Consider the following 18,717-nt stretch of genomic DNA (forward strand, 5'->3'; position numbering starts at 1 on the left):
CTGTATAAGGCTCTGGCCAGACTCCATTTGGAGTATTGTGAACAGTTTTGGGTCCCATATCTAAGGAAGGAAGTGCTGGCCTTGGAAAGGATCCAGAGGAGGTTCACAAGAATGATCTCTGGAATTAAGAACTTGTCGTATGAGGAAAGGTTGAGGACTCTGGGTCTGTACTTGTTTGAGTTTAGAAGGATGAGGGAGGATCTTATTGAAACTTACAGGATACTGCGAGGCCCGGATAGGGTGGACATGGAGAGGATGTTTCCACTAGTAGGAAAAACTAGAACCAGACGGCACAACCTCAGTCTTAAGGGACAATCCTTTAAAACAGAGATGAGGAGGAATTTCTTCAGCCAGAGAGTGGTGAATCTGTGGAACTCTTTGCCACAGAAGGCTGTGGAGGCCAGGTCATCGAGAGTCTTTAAGAAAGAGATAGATAAGTTCTTGATTAATAAGAGGATCAGGGGTTATGGGAAAAAGGCAGGAGAATGGAGATGAGAAAAATATCAGCCATGATTGAATGGTGGAGCAGACCCGATGGGCCAAATGGCCTAATTCTGCTCCTATGTGTTATGGTCTAAGCAGCGCTCCGAAAGCTAATGGCATTTGCTACCAAATAAACCTGTTGGACTTTAACTTGGTCTTGTTAAAACTCTTATTATGGTCTAAGCAACAGAGTATTGTAAGATTACCCATTAGTCACTACTATATAGTTTAAAGATGCAATAAGGTATATCACTACCTGTATATGCACATTTTGTAGCTCAAAAAAAAAATCAAAAATGGCAGAACATAATGAGGATTTGGATTCCGAGGGTTTAATTAACCTGGGGTCAACCAAAGCTGTAAGGTATTATATAAAGTGTTTTCCTATATATTGGAGTGTCAGCCAAAGTTTTTTGCTCTAATCTCCAGAGAGGGACTTGAACTCGTAACCTTCTGACTCAGAGATGAGAATGCTGCCATCAAGCCATATTTATTAAACTTCACAGTTTGGAAATATTCTTTCCAACTTTGTGTAGCAATGGTTCTATAAACTGAAGCACATGATAACTAGCTCTGATCATGTTTTAAACAAATTTGAATTATCTCAAATTACATAGGTGTTTTAACTATAAATTTTCAAAACAATCAGTATATTTAGGACAGGAGATATAGAGCTCCATAGTATAAAACATCCCTTTACTATTTATATCTGAACAGATGTTTTTGCTTATCTTGCAAAAGTATCTATCTTCAATGAATAAAATGAATTGGAGAAGTATCAAACCATTGATGTTATTTACTATGAGTCAAATACAACAAGCTCTGCATGTATTTAATTTTATTTACTTGCTGATTAATCTTCCATTTGACTAGCTGGGAGTCCACTGTGTGCAAATTAGGGGCCATGGAGTTGTGAACCAAGCACATCCAAATTGCTCATCCATAGCCAAGACCATTATTATGCTCTAACAGTTGTAGATTTAATCATTCACTGCCATTTTACCACTCATTTCCAACAGTAGTGTTTTAAAACCAATACATTACCTGAGACTATATTAGAGTAGTTTATATTGGCAGGTAATTTCTTCATGTATCAATAATATACTGCTGAAAGGAAGATATGCACATCTAAATTTAACTATTATGACCTTGCCATCAAACATTCACTGCCATATTATTTCTTCTTGCCAAGAAAGAAAAATTATGGAGGATTCAGTGTTGATGCAGAAGTGGCATGTGTGAATTTCAAAATTGGTTGATCTTGCATTCTTCTGTGATAAAATTGAATTTACCAATCAATATGGAGCAGGCTAATCACTTACAGCTAATCTCTAATCATAAACACAGCCTTCAGTTTTACATTCAGTTCTCCATTTTAAAAAAAGACTGGAGGGCATTTTGCACTCAAATCAAAAAGCATTTAAAAAATTAACTTTTCAGGTCACTGACCTTTCATCGGATGAAGGAAGGTCATTGACTTAAAACTTCAATTTTGTTTCGTTCCACAGATATTACCTGATCTGCTCAGTATTTCCACCATGTTCTGTTTTTATTTCTGCATGAAGATACATTTGGTTGCATTTGTTGAGTATTTTCATGTTAGTTTAGTTAGTTTACTGCAGTAAATGTAGTAAAAGCAAACAGACCTTATGTATTTCAGGTCAAGCATACTGAATGCCAAACTCCCAGGTTAAGTTGGTGTGTTCTGCAACCCATACTATAGAATGCTCAGAGAGTTACTTTACTCAGCTTACATTAAACTAGCATGAAAATACCCAACAAATGCAACCAAACAAGAAGAAAAGGGATATACTATCTCTTAAACACTGACAGAAAAAGTAGAATGGAATTTTGGAAATTATCAAGCTTTTTCCCAGGGTGGAAGAGTCAATTATTGGGGGCACAGGTTTAAGGTGCAAGGGGCAAGGTTTAAAGGAGCTGTATGAGGCAAGTTGTTTTTTACACAGAGGGTGGTGGGTGTCTGGAACTCGCTGCCAGGGGAGGTAGTGGAAGCAGATACAACAGTGACTTTTAAGGGGCTTCTTGATAAATACATGAATAGTTTGGGAATAGAGGGATATGGTCCCCGGAAGGGTAAGGGGTTTTGGTTCAGTCGGGCAGCATGTTCGGTGCTGGCTTGGAGGACCAAAGGGCCTGTTCCTGTGCTGTAATTTTCTTTGTTCTAACATCAGGGAATATCTCAGACAATTACAGATATAAGCGAAGACATTTACAGGCATCAGTTAATGGGCCATTTACAGTACAAAAATTGTGGCTATTGCAAAGTGAAATCACCTTAGTTCAAAGTAAACCATTTAATGTAATGCAAGCACCATCATATATGTCTTCCTCTGTATATGTAACTCAAAACATTTTACAGTAAAGAGGGCAATGGTGAACATTTAAGAAGAAAGAAAAACAAAGTATAAATTATGACAGGAATTGAAACATGTTGAAAAGACAGATTTTGAAAGTAATTGAGCATATTGCAAATGGACAGGCTACGGTATAATTACTGAAAAAGTACAACGGAGAGATCTAGACACAATGCATTACATTTGCACTTGCCCAAAGACTTTCCATAGGATTCTGTGCTGGGAGTTCCTGGATTTTTGTACCGGAAGCTCATGTCAGCCAACTATCAATGGACTGCAGTATCCCTTGCAGAGCACCTGGGACCTAAGTGAACATTGCAAGCACTATGTATCCCCCAAGCAATTAGACTGAATAATTATTAATAAGCAGCAACAAGTCCAAACCAAGATGTTCAGAATAGATGTTCAATGTCAAATCAGATAAAGAGAGCAAAATAGGGGGAAAGAAAGATGGGATTAAGAAAGAGATAAGAGAGACAAAGGGTAAATATTCATTTAAATCTTAAATGTTAATTAAAAGCTATTAAATGAGATGCCTTGCTTGTTAAATTTTGTGTATATACATCAGGTAAGTAAAGCAACATTATCAGGTATTGTGCATATAAAGCCATACAAGTTATTCTAGAGTGAAGGCTCACTTACAGAAGCTGCAGTTTTTGACATAAAGTATGAGAAATACTGGGAATAGGCTAAGAAACAAAGGGAGAGAACATTTTGTAAATTAACTGCATTCACTATTAGTCATTTGTTGTTAACATGTATTACTTGTGAAAGACATATGACCACTTACAGGAAATCTGTTTTGTACTGTTTTGATTTCAGTAGACCTTGAATAGGTTGTCTCAGAGAACAATACTTTACAAGAATGGGAAATAACGTACTGACTTACTTTTAGTTTGTTTTTATAATTTTGCTGTAGTTTGTTAACAAAAATAAAGTGTTTTTAAGTTTCAAAATGAAACTTTTCCTAATTTTAGAAGTGTTTATTTAGCAAAAGATATGCTGGAACAAAGTAAACTGAAGCAGGAAGGGGAACTAAAGTGATCCAAAGTTCTCAAGTTCAACCCAAAGTTTTATAAAGTGGATACTGAGAAGATATTTTGGCTGATTCTACAAGCTGACAAGCAGTAACACTCAGTAGCGTAAATAGGTATAAGCAGCAGGAGCTTAATTTCCCAAGTAGAAACATGAATGGCAGTGGGCTCGCAAACCTAAGTGAGCTATTTTCATTTATGAAACATACAGGAGATCTTACCTCTCTCTAATGTAGCCTTAATGATTGTCTCCACATCACGACAGATTCTCTTTCCAACAAGAATCATTATATTTAAATATGAAAGACTACAATGCATAAATAGCCAACTTAATTACTTTTCACTTGCATTTCTTATCAATGTAGAATAAGATGCAAAGACCATGTCAGCAATATTTCCAATCTTTGTTTGAAAGTCACAAAAATAACTTTTACAGCAGACTTTCATAAAAATGTGGTTTTCAAATAGTTACTCCAAACTACATATAATGAGTTACTCCAAGCAGTTAATGTGTTTGGTTTCTCTTCTGTCGTGCTCCACTTTCTGTAACTGTATTTTGCTTAACCTTTATATTTCTGCCAAGAGACTTATTTATCATACTTAACTATATTAAAACAACTGCATAGCGTGCAACATTTTCCACAGAGTATATTTGTTGCAGATGCATGCAATACCTTCAAGTATGGTACAGTTAGGAATGTACTGTAAGCATTTCCTGTGTAAACTGTGCATTTGCCAACATTGTGCTATAGTCTTAAGATCATGGCATTTTATGAGGAACAAAATAACAGCCTGCCATCAGCAAGAAATAAATCATACACTTTCAAATATCCAAATTTAGACCTATATATTTGATTGCAAATTATAAAAAAGTTTTAAATTAAGCAAAGAGCAAGGAAGGTAACTATTAAACTGAAAATAAACTGCACAAAATACTGGTTTTACTTTCCATACCAGTATTTTGTCGAAACAAAATAACCTCTGCAATTCATTATTCAACCCAAGCAAAGAAATGTTTAATCATACAGAAAGGCATCTAACAAATACTGAGTACAAGCAAGGCTTGCAGATTTAAAATGCTACTTAAAATGTTAAGCAGGAATTTACAATCTATAATACAAAGGCAATATTTCAAATGTTCCACTTCATTCAAAACAAAGGGTTCAGTATGAACGTGTAAAGTTAGATCAGGTTCCAATAAAGAACTTGAATTAAGTGGATAATGCTGCGAATCTAAACTCCTGATGGCTGCCATGCTAATGAACTGGGTGTTCAACATCTGTTTCCCAAAGATCAAGGTTATACCCAGAGAATTAAAAAGCCTAAAGGATATAAGCACTTATGAGCATAAAGGAAAGGAAAAAATAAAGATTTATATCTGGAAAGTTATGTGTGCGGCAAAGGTAATGTGAGACTGCAGCAAAAATAATTGTTTAATTAAAAACAAAAGTGTGCTGGAAATGCTCAGCAGGTCAGACAGCATCTGTGGAGAGAAACAGAATTAACATTTCAGATCATTGAAATGCAGTTTCTCTCAACAGATTCTGCCTGACATGCTCAGCAGTTTCAGTAAATTTTCTTTTATTGCAGATTTCCAAAACCTGCAGTATTTCACTTTTGTAAAAGTAACTGTTGTTTTAGTTCAAATAGTTTTTGACACATAGACCATTCCGAAACAGAAGCTGTGAATCAATAAATGTGTAAGAAAATCCAGAAAACATGTAGATATATCTCTGAAAGGCTCCTGAAAGGTTGGGTGCTATATGACATGTGCATAGAGGATGTTGGGCATTAGCCAGAATCAGAGAAGAAGTCTTGTATGCAGTTATAAGTATATTGCATTTCAGTAAGAAAGCTGTAATGGACTGAAGTCTGGTAACCGTCAGAGGTGATACGATGGGTATCAGGTGGCAAAAAGATTGCCCAAAGTTGAAATGGTAAATGCAATAGTGACAACTAATAGTGAGATTTAAGAACTGGCTGGGAAGGACCACAATGGTAAGATACTGGGCCATTTATGGTCCAGCATCATGTCTGCTGAAAACACAAGGACCAAGTTTCCTCCAATGACTTCAAATTCAGCACCTAGTCTGTGTTGCATTAGGAGATATCAGCCAAGTTGCAAGGAGCAGCTACAAAGGAATTATTTAAGAGGTGGTTAGACACACTAGAACTTCTACAAAAGTCTTGAGAGCCTAAAAGTATTAGCCAGATGTAATGCAGATCAGGAATTTATATCTGCACTTACAGTGCAACTATAGCTTCACTACAAACTGGTTTGTAGTGAACTGTAAAGTACAAGTCTAATGTGGTGTTAAAGAATGCTGAGGGGGATGTCCCTTGGATCCACTTAGCAATTTTTTTGGAACCATCCAGAATTCTATTAAATGTTTATAGTACATCAACTCATGGACTGTGCACATGCATTTTAGTTCAAATTAGACCATGAGCCATAATTTGCCATAGAAGATCATCTAACAGCTGTCATTAATTAGGCTAGCCTACACACTTCTAGATTTTTACATTTGCTGTGTGACAAGTTGATAAGCACCAAGGGAAACTGTGTAACTGGAGCCTCAGCAGCCAACTGTGTGTCCCTTTAACCAATTAAATTGCAGATTGTGAAATTGATCGTCAAGCATTGAGCAGGACTGCAAAGAGGGCATTAATTCAACGTCAAATCAAGCACAAAAAGAGAAAGGAAAAGAAAGATTAGATTGAGATAAAAACATTTTTAAATTAAAATTTGAAATAATTATAATCTGTAGGAATGTGCCTCCACACTTGTAATTGTTAATTTTCAGAGTTGAGAAGTTGAACAGCAATAGTTAGCATGTTGTCAAAGTGGTACCTACAACCCAGACTGAAATTGACGACTTAACTTCTCATGAGAAATGTAGTTTGTAACTATTCAGCAAATACGATGACACACTGTTCAACTGTGAGTGAGAATGAGATACTGTTTTCACAAAGCTAATGGTGGAGAATTACAAGTGAAGTTGTTGCACTACTTCCACATAAATCAGTGAGAGTGATTAACCTCACTATTATAATGGCAGCAAATTATGGCCCAATATAAAATTGGTGCTGCTTGGCAAAGCCCAATGCATTGGTCATAGTATCAATAACATTAAAAACAAATTGGAGAGACTATAAGGAAATATGATAGAATGCTTTGTATTTCCAGCTGAGGTACCCCAGCCTTTACTATAAAAACTTGTACTGTACTGAAGTCATTTGCAAAACTAAATTAGAGGCACCAATTAAAAGTTACTATAAAAAGTCAAATAATAGTGTGGACTAACTAACTCCACAAAATTCCTTTATCTTGGACCATATGTAACCATTTGGATTTCCTATGAAAATAAAGTTATCAGTAACCAAATAATGTCTTAAATCATTCAATAAATCAATACAGTACGAGTGAACAATGAGGAGAACCATTTGCCAGCTTAGTATGTAGGACCTGATGGTAGTGGCTGGTGCTGGAATCAACAGTAGCTGCAAAATGAAAACTACAGCCTCTATGGTGAAAGAGTGTATTCTGTTGCTTTGTTACTTACATTTGCTTTCTTCATATAATCAGCCTCAAACTGAAGGAAGGGGGCGGGGGCGGGGGGCGGGGGGGGGGGGGGGGGGACATGGGCTTTCTGTCATTATTCTTTACAGCTGGGACAAGTAAAAAGAAAACATGTATTGTCTGATTTATGAGGTGCATAAACCATTGCCGTATTTTCTCAGGGCTTCAGTGTACAGTCCCTTAACACTCATTTGGAACAGAACTGGAGCATTATGCAAAAGAGGCTCAGGATTAATTTCAAGTGACAAAGAATCCCCAATTGACATTATAAACTTATGTATTAAATTATTTTATTGTATTTGACCCTCTTTTTGCAACTCAACAGTAAAGTTCTGTTAAAAGAGCAATAAAGCATTTGGACCACTACTTATATATTTGACCGTACAGACCATCTGTCCTTCATGGAAAATGACAGGTAATATCACGCTCAACTGTACTGACCACAAAACCAAATAAGAGTTCCCTAAACTTCAGAGACAAAGTTTGGAGATGCTAGAAGTAATGCCTCAGCTGTGAGACACATAATGTCCTCCTTATTATTATGCCTGTGAACTCAGAACCTTCAGGCAGTGGACTTGACAAACTCCACAAAAACTAACGGCTGTGTTTGGGTTTTGAAATGCAATCATTACTACAGTCCTGCCTGGCTTGCCACATTCACATGACCTCTGTCATGAGGGAATGCCTGGAGGGCAGCCATGTTACATTAAATTCAATACAGACACTACACTAGAAGGATTGTCATATTTGAACTCAGCATGGTGTCAAGAGTGAAGCCGAGATTGAGTTTTAAAAGGCTGGAAGAGAAGCCACAGCCACTGAAAGAGGAACACTGAAATGGTCCAACCTTCTACAAGCTGCTCAGAAACACAGACAAGGAAAAGCTAACACAAACTGAAGGCTGCAAGTAAACTACTGGGCTGGACAAAAATGGATGTAAATTTTCCTGTCCTAACTCCTGTTAAAACGAAAGGACATATGCAACCAAACTGGCAATGGCAAAACAATGAGATTACAACAGATTTAATTAACAAGCCAGAGCCGATACATGTAGCAACACTTTTAACACTGCTTGTGAGAGACTGTTACAAATTATATTTCACCCCAAATCTATCTGAACAACAGAAAAAAGACAGCAGAAATTTTGAAAACCTTGAAAGCACAGTTTGAACACCAAGTGACTGCAACCTATAAATGGTATGTGTTCAACATTTGGGTTCAAGGTGACAAAAAGTCCATTGATCAGTACGTGACTGTAGTAAAACAGCTCACAGAATCATGTGAATTCAGGCAACTGAAAAATGATCTCATTAAAAATAGAATAATCTTAAGGCATCAGAGAACTAACTTAGAGTATAACTACTGAGAGAGGAGAAACCTACTCTCAAGAAAGTGATAAACGTGTGCAGAAAAGCAGAGAGTTCTAGAACACATATCTGCGCAATATACTATAAGATTCATTATGCTAACAGATATTCTAGAACTATTGCAGACAATGGAAAGGATGCAAATACTATGGAGGACATCATACAACGGGAAAGAAGATTGTGCAGCACAGGGAAAGCAATGTTTAACTTCAAGAAGCTGAATCATTTCACACACAAGTATTTGGCTAGAAGGAAGCCAAATAAGCCTGTACAGATGACCATTTGAAAGATATCAGACGAAGAGTCTGATAAAGCACTGTACACCATTCAACAGGTTGGTTCCATTAGGTCTATAAGTGATGAATGGTTTGTGACTGTTAGAATGGCGACCACAGAAGGAAAGCATCAAGTGAACAAGAAGTGTCACAGAGACACTGGTGCAGCATGCAACATCATGACCTTCACTGACCTATATGAAGTGACTCAACACAGCAATCCCAAAATAAAGCCCTTGAAAATAAGATTGAGGCTATGTGATGGCACAATATTCATAGAGAGGACAAATAAGTCTGACAGCCCAATGAAATGACAAGAATGAAGATTTGGATTTTGCAATAGCCACTCATCTCAGCTACAGCAAGTCTAAAAATTGAAAGGATAGTAGTATGCCATAGCCTACAAAGCTACAGACCAAAGTGCTGGAAAATGGGATTAGAATCGATAGATGTTTGGTGGCTCGCGCATACATGATGGGCTGAAGGGCTTCTGTGTTGGACCCTACAAAGTTTGGATTGGTAACCCTAAACGTGCCAACAGAAATTTACTACATGTCACAGGTCACAAAACCATTGACTGCTGAATATAATCTAGAGGAGTATAGAGACGTGTTTACAGGGTTTGGATGCCTACCTGGGGAATATCATCTCAAATTGATGAAGAGTGTATGACCAATCCAGCATCTGCAGAGAAGAGTTCCAGATATCTCTAAGTCAAGCCTAAAAAACAAGATAAAGAGCTGGTGCGAGTAATCAAAGTGACAACTCCCACAGACTGGACTAGTAGTATGGTAGCAGTGAAACAACCTGGAAAGCTGAGAGTATACTTAAACCCAAAGGATCTAAATAAAATGCTGAATAAATCTCATCATCCCAGATCGACCATTGAAGGAATTTTGCCACAACGTGGCAAGGCAAAGATCTTTATTACCTTAGTTGCAAAGGATGGTTACTGGCAAATGAAGCAGGAGATTCCTAACTGCCGGTCGGAAGATACAGATGGTTGCACATGCCATTTGGCATTTGCATGGCTCCAGAACAGTATCAATGTAGACAGCATGAGAGAGTTAGTGATCACCCCGGACTGGGGATCATAGTGGATGATCTACCAGTCTATGGATGTAGAGAAGCAATGGAAGAAACAATAGCTGAGCATGATCAGAATTTATTACGATTGCTAGACAGAGCTCACCAGATGAATCTGAAGGTGAACAAGAGAAAATTGCAAATGAAGATGTCTGAAGTCAAGTACATAGGTCATATACTGAGAGCAAAAGATCTTCACCCAGATCCTGACAAGATGAGAGCTGTAGCAGCAATCAACAGAAGTGAAAGCAGGGCAACAATTTGTTGGATTTCTGAAATATTTAGCAAAATGTTTGCCTAATTTGTTGGGGAGATGTACCATTACACAAGCGCACTACCAAGGTTGTGCAGTGGTACTAGGGCACAGAACAAGAAGCAGCATTCACTAAAATCAAACAACTTGTGACAACAATGCCTGTGCTGAAGTACTATATGATGTGAATGATGCAATTACCTTACAGTGTGACACCAGTGACATAAGCCTTGGAGCAACCACAATGCAACAAGGACAACCAGTACATCTACATCCCGAGAATTAACACCAACTGAATGATGCTACGCTCAGATCGAGTGTGTGTCTGACTATTGTTCTTGCACATGAGCATTCCCATCAATTACTGCTTCGGAGAGACAGAATAACAGTGGATCTGACCCACGGGCCACTTCAAAGCATTTTTCTCAAACTGCTATTATCTGCTCCAAAGTGTCAGCAAAGAACATAATTTCATTTACAATGATATTATCTGGATGTGACATGCAAGCAAGGGAAACAGATGTATATTGCTGACATACTGTCGAGAGCAGCATTTCCCATGAAGAAAGTTAAGCATGCTAGAACAGAATGTGAAATCTTCCAGATTCAACATGAAGAAGCAGTTTGACATGCTCGGGAAGTCATCAACCCAATCTGACAGGCAGGCACTTTGCTCAAATCAAGCGAACTACCCAACAAGGTGTAACTCTCCGAGTGCTGCAAGAGGAAGTGATGAAATGATGGCCTTGAGAGCATCAAGGACACATCTGTGGTCACAAAAGCATATTATGTATACCAATATGAATTCTCAGCCCAAGATGGCATCTTGTACAAAGGAAATAGAGTCATCATCCCGAAGGAGATGAGAGGCGAGATGCTAAAGCCCATCCATACAAGCTATCAAGGAATTGAACTGAGTATGAGAAAGACAAGTACTCTCCTGACCAAGCATGAACAATGAATGGAGGGCTGTGAAAAGTGGTGTTCCTAAGGGATCAGTGCTGGGACCTTTGCTGTTTGTAATATATATAAATGATTTGGAGGAAAATGTAACTGGATTGATTTAGTAAGTTTGTGGACGACACAAAGGTTGGTGGATTTGCGGATAGCGATGAGGACCATCAGAGGATACAGCAGAATATAGATCAGTTGGAGACTTGGGCGGAGAGATGGCAGATGGAGTTTAATCTGGACAAATGTGAGGTAATGCATTTTGGAAGGTCTAATACAGATAGGATATATACAGTAAATGGCAGAACCCTTAGGAGTATTGATAGGCAAAGGGAACTGGGTGTACAGGTACACAGGTCACTGAAAGTGGCAATGCAGGTGGAAAGGTAGTCAAGAAGGCATACGACATGCTTGCCTTCATCAACCGGGGTATTGAGTCTAAAAATTGGCAAGTCATGTTGACGCTTTATAGAACCTTAGTGAGGCCGCACTTGGAATATAGTGTTCAATTCTGGTCGCCACACTACCAGAAGGATGTGGAGGCTTTGGAGAGGGTACAGAAAAGATTTACCAGGATGTTGCCCGGTATGGAGGGCATTAGCTATGAGGGGAGGTTGGAGAAACTTGGTTTGTTCTCACTGGAGCGACGGAGGTTGAGGGGAGACCTGATAGAAGTCTACAAGATTATGAGAGGCATGGACAGAGTGGATAGTCAGAAGCTTTTTCCCAGGGTGGAAGAGTCAATTACTAGGGGGCATAGGTTTAAGGTGCGAGGGGCAAGTTTTAAAAGAGATGTACGAGGCAGATTTTTTACAGAGTGGTGGGGGTGCCTGGAACTCGTTCCCGGGGGAGGTAGTGGAAGCGAATACGGTAGTGACTTTTAAGGGACGTCTTGACAAGTACATGAATGAGATGGGAATAGAGGGATATGGTCCTCGGAAGCGTAGGGAGTTTTAGTTAAGTCAGGCAGCATGGTCGGTGCAGGCCTGGAGGGCCGAAGGGCCTGTTCCTGTGCTGTAATTTTCTTTGTTCTTTGTTCTTGAAATTAAAGACCACATTGGCCAGTGTGGTGTTTGTTCTAATCACCAAACTAAACAAGCTAGAGAGCCTTTGATGACGCATGACATCCCAGACAGACCATGGATGAAACTGGCAGTACCTCTCCACTATCACAAGAACTGACTATCTTGTCACTGTAGACTACTATTCTGACTACTGCGAGGTAGACCAGACTACATCAATTACAACAGGAGATATAGTAGAATGCTTGACACTTCAGTCATTATGGCATTTCAGACATTGTGATGAGTGACAATGGCCCTTAGTTCACGAGTGAAGAATTCAGCCACTTCACAAAGGATTTGGAAATTCAACACTATACATCATCTCTGCACTATCCCCAGTCAAATGAAAAAACTGAGGTAGCAGTGAAAATCGTAAAAGGATCATCAAGAAATTGCGCAAATCTAGTACAAATGTATACAAGGCAATTCTCAAGTGGGGGAAAACACCAAAGGAAGGCATGGAAAGTAGTCCAGTCCAAAGACTAATGTCCAATTGCACCAAAGCTACTCTTTCAATAGCAAAAAAGCTACTGAAGCAGTAATTGCCATGAGTGAAAAAAAATCAAAGACAAAATTCATTTTGATAAGACTGCCAAATCATTACCAGAGTTGAGCATTGGAGAGCCAGTCAGGGTACAACATTCAACACTCTCAGCAGGAGTCACCTCATGTCACAACTTGGACCATGCATAGAGCAATTGTTGCCTAGATTGTACATGGTGGATGTGAATGACCAAATATACCAGTGCAACCACAGGCATGTACAAACAAGAGAAGCTGGCTGTTCCTTCACTACAGGTGACTGATCAGGAAGGTAGGAGCTCACCACCTGCACAGAGTACAGAATGACCCTCACGCCCAGGCGTCCACTGGTCCCCAACAACAGAAATGGAACAACAACAAGTGCCACAGGAACAACACTCCCCAGAGAGGAAGCACCACCCAGATAAAGAGCTAATGACAATGTACATGTGTATCATAAAGAGACCTGCAGGATTTAACAACTACATATGCAATGCATTTGCAGAGAGTAAGGAGAATAACAAACTGTTTATTAGTGCATGAGAACAGTTGTTGTAGTGGATAACTTGGGTAACTCACAGTTACACATGATAGACAAATCTGTTGATGCACTGTTGATCACTGTGAAAAGGTGGAAAAAATTATGGATTTTGAAATGCAATCATTACTACATGACCTACCTGACGTGCCAGTCACATAACCTCGACCATGAGGGAATGTCTGGGGGCAGCCATTTACATTCTGTTACATAAAGATGTCACAGTAGAAAGACTGTAGTCTTTTGAGTTCATAACAGGCAGCTTTGCAAAATCTTCAGTGGGAGTCTGCCGTAATACATCCATGTCTGGTTACAGAAGCACTGAGTCTCAAAGAATTTAGCATTCTAATCAAACACATCTTCAAAATTCATAAAAAGCTGCCCTCACATTCTGGTAACTGAATAGTCTCTGGAGCAACTTCCTTGGGATTTGCTAACAAAATAACAAGTGTGGTCATACTATTAATTCACAAGTAGGAGAATTGTAATGTCAAAGCAGGTCATCAAGTGATATCACTATGTATAACACTCATTTTTGAAGGGATTTTGAGGCTTCGAAGGTCATCTCATACATCAATGTCATCAGTGGGTAAACAATCTAATGAAATTTATCAATATAGAAGGCAGCAATTTAGATCACTGGGCTGATATTTCCAGGTCTCATGGAAACAAATGCGTCCAGTAGCCAACCATGTGTTTCTGCCTCTGAGTGATCTTGCCACAATGGGGTGAGCACACTGGCTACCTGCACAGCAATGATGGGTAGTTAATTAGGCTCATTATTGGGTCAATTAGTAAGAAATGTCACCGCCACCAACCCCTATGCCAGTTGAGTCTCCCCCATAGAGGTCAAGGCCCACTGTTTAACTTGGGACAGTCTCCCAGCACCTGGCCAAAAAGCCACCAAAGTGTCCTTCATCAACACCTCAGCACAGATCTTTTGGGATGGAACAGCCACAGACATGGCTTCAGGCAATCCTACAAAGAGGTTCCCCAATGTTGCAGAACAGAGAGCATCTCCATTTTGATTGGGGATAAACGCAATGAAATCAGCTTGGAATCTTAAAAGATTCGGGCCATATTGAGCTAAATCATAGAATTCCGACAGTGCAGGAGGAGGCCATTCGGCCCATTGATTTTGCACCGACTATCCAACACAGCATCGTACCCAGGCACTATCCCCTTAACCCCACATATGTACCCTGCTAATCCCCACATCTTGGGACACTAGGGAGAAATTTACTATAGCCAATCCACCTAACCTGCACATCTTTGGACTGTGGGAAGAAACTGGAAGCACCCGGAGGAAACCCCCGCAGACATGGGAAGGAAGTGCAAACTCTACACAGAGAGTCACCCAAGGCCAGAATTGAACCCGGGTCACTGGAGCTGCGAGGCAGCAGTGCCAACCACTGTGCTAAGGGGTTAAAAGCTAGGAAGACAAGTTCCTAAAACAGCAAGTGAGCTTACTTAGCTGGAGTCATGATGTCTATACTGCTTGCAAAGAAATACAGTCAGAGGAGTGTTTTGTTTTGGGAGAGAGAGCTAATTAGCTTGTAACCTTTCAGAGTTCACTGAATGTGTCTATGATCTTAAAAATGGGTGCAGCTTAAGAAGGTTCTCTTGATTCAATGTATTAGAGTTCTGCAGCAGGGGAAGAAGCTATACTGAAAGCTATGCTGATGGCAGGTTCCAGACATATAGGGTTCGAAGAAGCCCTGGGAGCCATTGGTGCAGCTGTTGATTGCAGTTTGGACCGTGTGTGATTTGCAGCTTACAGAGAAGCCTTAAGAACTGTTCAGTGAAGTTAGGGCTTCACGAAGTCCTGGGGAGCCGAAAAGGCTCTGTGCTGGGCAGTTAGGGCTCAAGTCCAGTGCATCCATGAGACTGGAGTTCGGAGAGACTTAGGGCAGCACCAGCTTAGCTAGCAGTCTGCAAAAGAATTGGAAATGTGCTAGTAATTAGAAGCTAGAGTGTAGCTTTGTGAATCACATAGAAAGCAGTCAAAGAAGGAGTGACTGAACCATCAGTAGGTGAGCAGTCATTGAGGCAGTCGAAGTTCCAGCAGCTTTTGAGGGAATTCAGAGACGGGATCTTCAAAAGGGAAGAGTTGAAATCCCATGTGAGGGAGACTGAGTCTGAACATGATATTGTGACTCAAAGTGGTCACTGACATCTGGGTGGGTTGCTGAGAAATCCATGGGATTAATGTGCAGTGTGGTGTGTTTATCACAGTTTGCCTGTTAATCCTCATGTAAATTTTGAATGTTAGAGTACATCATTGATATAGTCGATTGTTTTAATTTGCTGACTTTGTATAGTAAGGTTTATTATGTTTCTTTAAAACTATGGAACCTAGTCATTTTATTCTCTTTGTGAGTACCTGGGATTTCAAATTTCGTCCACTTTAAACAAAATGTTACTGATCCCTAACCAGATCGTAACAGACCTGATATTCCAACACTGAAAGAGAACTTTTAATAGCTGTGCATGCATATAAGGAATTCCATACACATCTCTATGGGAGAAAGTTCATAGTGGAGAGCAATCAACAGCCGCTGCAGCAGATCGACAAGAAAAATTTGTGTGGAATTCCAGCAAGACTGCATAGGTTACTCTTCTGACTTTGAGTGAGGATTGTACTCTGAAATACAAGCCAGGAATAGAAATGGTTCTAGCAGATATCCTATCTCGGTTATCGTCACAGGAGAAACATGAGACAAAAGATCTAGATATAAAGATCCAAAACCTAATGAACGTTACACCAACAAAACTCATTCACATTAGAGATGAAGAGTTACAGATGCTTTTTCAGTAAGTGTTTCTGTGATGGTCTGATAAGATACAGCAAACACAGCCAGCAATATGACAATACTAGTCTACCAGAAATTACATCTCACCAGAAGATGGTGCCCTACCAGCCAGATTCAGAATAATCATATCCAAAATGACGCAGGAAGAACTTCTCCGCAAGATACATGAAGTCCACATGGCAAACTCAGAGTCAGATCAGCTGTTTAAAGGATAGGCATCTATAATTATATCAAAAGAATGGTGTCTAGATGCATTGCGTGCCAGAAACACATAAATACTCAGCAGAAAAGCAGAAAAAGATGATAACTGCTGAGGTACCAGCCAGACCTTGGCATACTGTGAGAGCCAATTTATTCGGACACAATCAAGAATGGTATCTCTCATAGTGGAGGCTACTACCAAAGTTCCCTTTCCTCTGAAAGGCAAAAGATTTGAAAGTTACAGCAACCATCTCAACATTGAGAGTTCTGTTTGCTGTACAAGGGATTCCTGAAAGAATAATATATGAAAATGGAACCCAATTCACCTCCAGAGAATTTAAGAAATTTGCTGAACTGTTTGGGTCTAACACCATCACCTCATACCATATTACTCAAGGGGACACAGGTTTTGACAGGTCAAGGCAATCAAGAGAACCCTCACAAAATGCCGAGAGATGTAGAAAAACCCTAACCTTGCCTTACCGACATTCCAATCTACACGTCTCAAGGCTGACATGAAATCGCCTGCAGGGCTGTCAAACGAAGAAAGTGTAAGAAACTCTGCCAAGCAAGATATTCTCTCCAAGTGACCAGGAGGAAGTGAAGCAACTCACTGATGCACAGGTAGGAGGAGGTCAACATTTAAACAAGCATCTCAAATTCCTGCCTGAGTTGATGTAGAGATAAAGTGTACATATAAAGAATCCAATCATGAAAACCTGAAACTCAGCAAGAATTGTTGTTGTAGTTGAGATTCCAAAGGCATACAGAGACTAAAACCGGAAGCAAATCAGAAGGAACAGAATCTATATTCAACCTACAGCAGAGCTGGGGCAGTAGTAATGGTCAACAACACCAGCATCACTAACAAGTGAATAAGCAGTAAGTGACAACACTAACAACATCAAGCACACTCTGAAGCAACACACACTTTGCCTGTGCAGCATGTCAATTCACTACTGAGAGTGATGATATAAAAGCATAACGTCCCACCATCTAAATGATACCGTGAATATTTTTAGAAAAGAAAACAAGCTATAAAAGATGAAGGGATTCAGTTTATTGATGAAAGTCAATTGTTGACCTTTAGTTTATGATTGGAACAGTTATCTTGATATAGAGGCATTATATATATATATTTTAAATAAAGAGGGATGTAATATTGTTAGATTATTTGTAAAGAGCTAGAAATTAATTGTTATCCGAATATATTCCAATGTGCCATATTGATTGCTGCACTGCAGTACGCAGGGTTCCATTAGTCTACAGCCACATGGAGATGCAAGAAATACACTCATTGAAGCTCCAGGATTTTGAGTCTAGAGAATGATTATATCTAACTTATGAAAACCAGAAAGACATGACAATTCATACATTTCTCTTTTTGTATTGTCATTAAGTGTACATTTTGCCCAACATATACTTGCCCAATTTACCAAATTATCTACGGCCCTTAATCATTAATCAAATTTCATATTTTTGGCACAGCTGCAATCACTGAACAAAAATGAAGTTTGATTGCTGGTGAGTGAAAAATTGAGAGAATAAGAACTGTGCCTCTACATTTGTGAAAAGTGTTGGAATGCACCTCACAGAGTAGCACACCATCAAATCATGATTTTCAATCCAATAATTTTACATTGCAACGTAGTACCAAGGAAGTACTACTTTGACAGAAATGCCATTTTTTGGGTAGCAGAGTAAACTGAAGTCCCATCTGACTAAATGTAAAAGATTTGGATAGGCACATGGAGCACACTCGAATGATAGGGAGTGGGATAGCTTGATCTTGGTTTCGGAAAAGGTTCGGCACAACATCGTGGGCCGAAGGGCCTGTACTGTGCTGTACTGTTCTATGTTCTATCCCATTGCACTTTAAAGAAGCTTGGAACATCTTGAGATTGTGAAAGGTGCAAGACATTCATTCAATTTCAAGGATGTGCCTTGTCCAGCATTTTTAGCCAACCACCAAAATATATTGACTAGTCGTTCACATCTGGTGTTTGCAGAACCTTGCTCAAACTTAATTTCATTTAGGAAGCAACAATAACCATATTTTACATGGAATTACATAGAAATTGTAACAGCATCAGGCCCATTTGTCCTAACCATTCCACATTGGCATTCATCCTCCACACAAGTCATAGTCTATCCATATCACTTACTTTCAATCAT

General features: G+C 39.3%; 1 protein-coding gene across 4 annotated transcripts in view; it reads right to left on the minus strand.

Moving 5' to 3' along the window:
- sncaip (synuclein, alpha interacting protein) overlaps positions 1-18,717 on the minus strand; it is a 145,026-nt gene that overhangs the window by 123,457 nt on the left and 2,852 nt on the right. The window contains exon 1 of one of the 4 annotated variants that reach the window (XM_078214600.1): positions 217-230. The exons of the other annotated variants lie outside the window; for them this stretch is intronic. The gene's annotated coding sequence lies outside the window, so the exon portion shown is untranslated. Of the gene's footprint in view, positions 1-216; positions 231-18,717 lie in introns of those variants that run through there. 4 annotated transcript variants of the gene reach the window in all.

This window comes from Mustelus asterias, chromosome 6 (genome assembly GCF_964213995.1).
Source record: "Mustelus asterias chromosome 6, sMusAst1.hap1.1, whole genome shotgun sequence".
Classification (NCBI taxonomy): domain Eukaryota; kingdom Metazoa; phylum Chordata; class Chondrichthyes; order Carcharhiniformes; family Triakidae; genus Mustelus; species Mustelus asterias.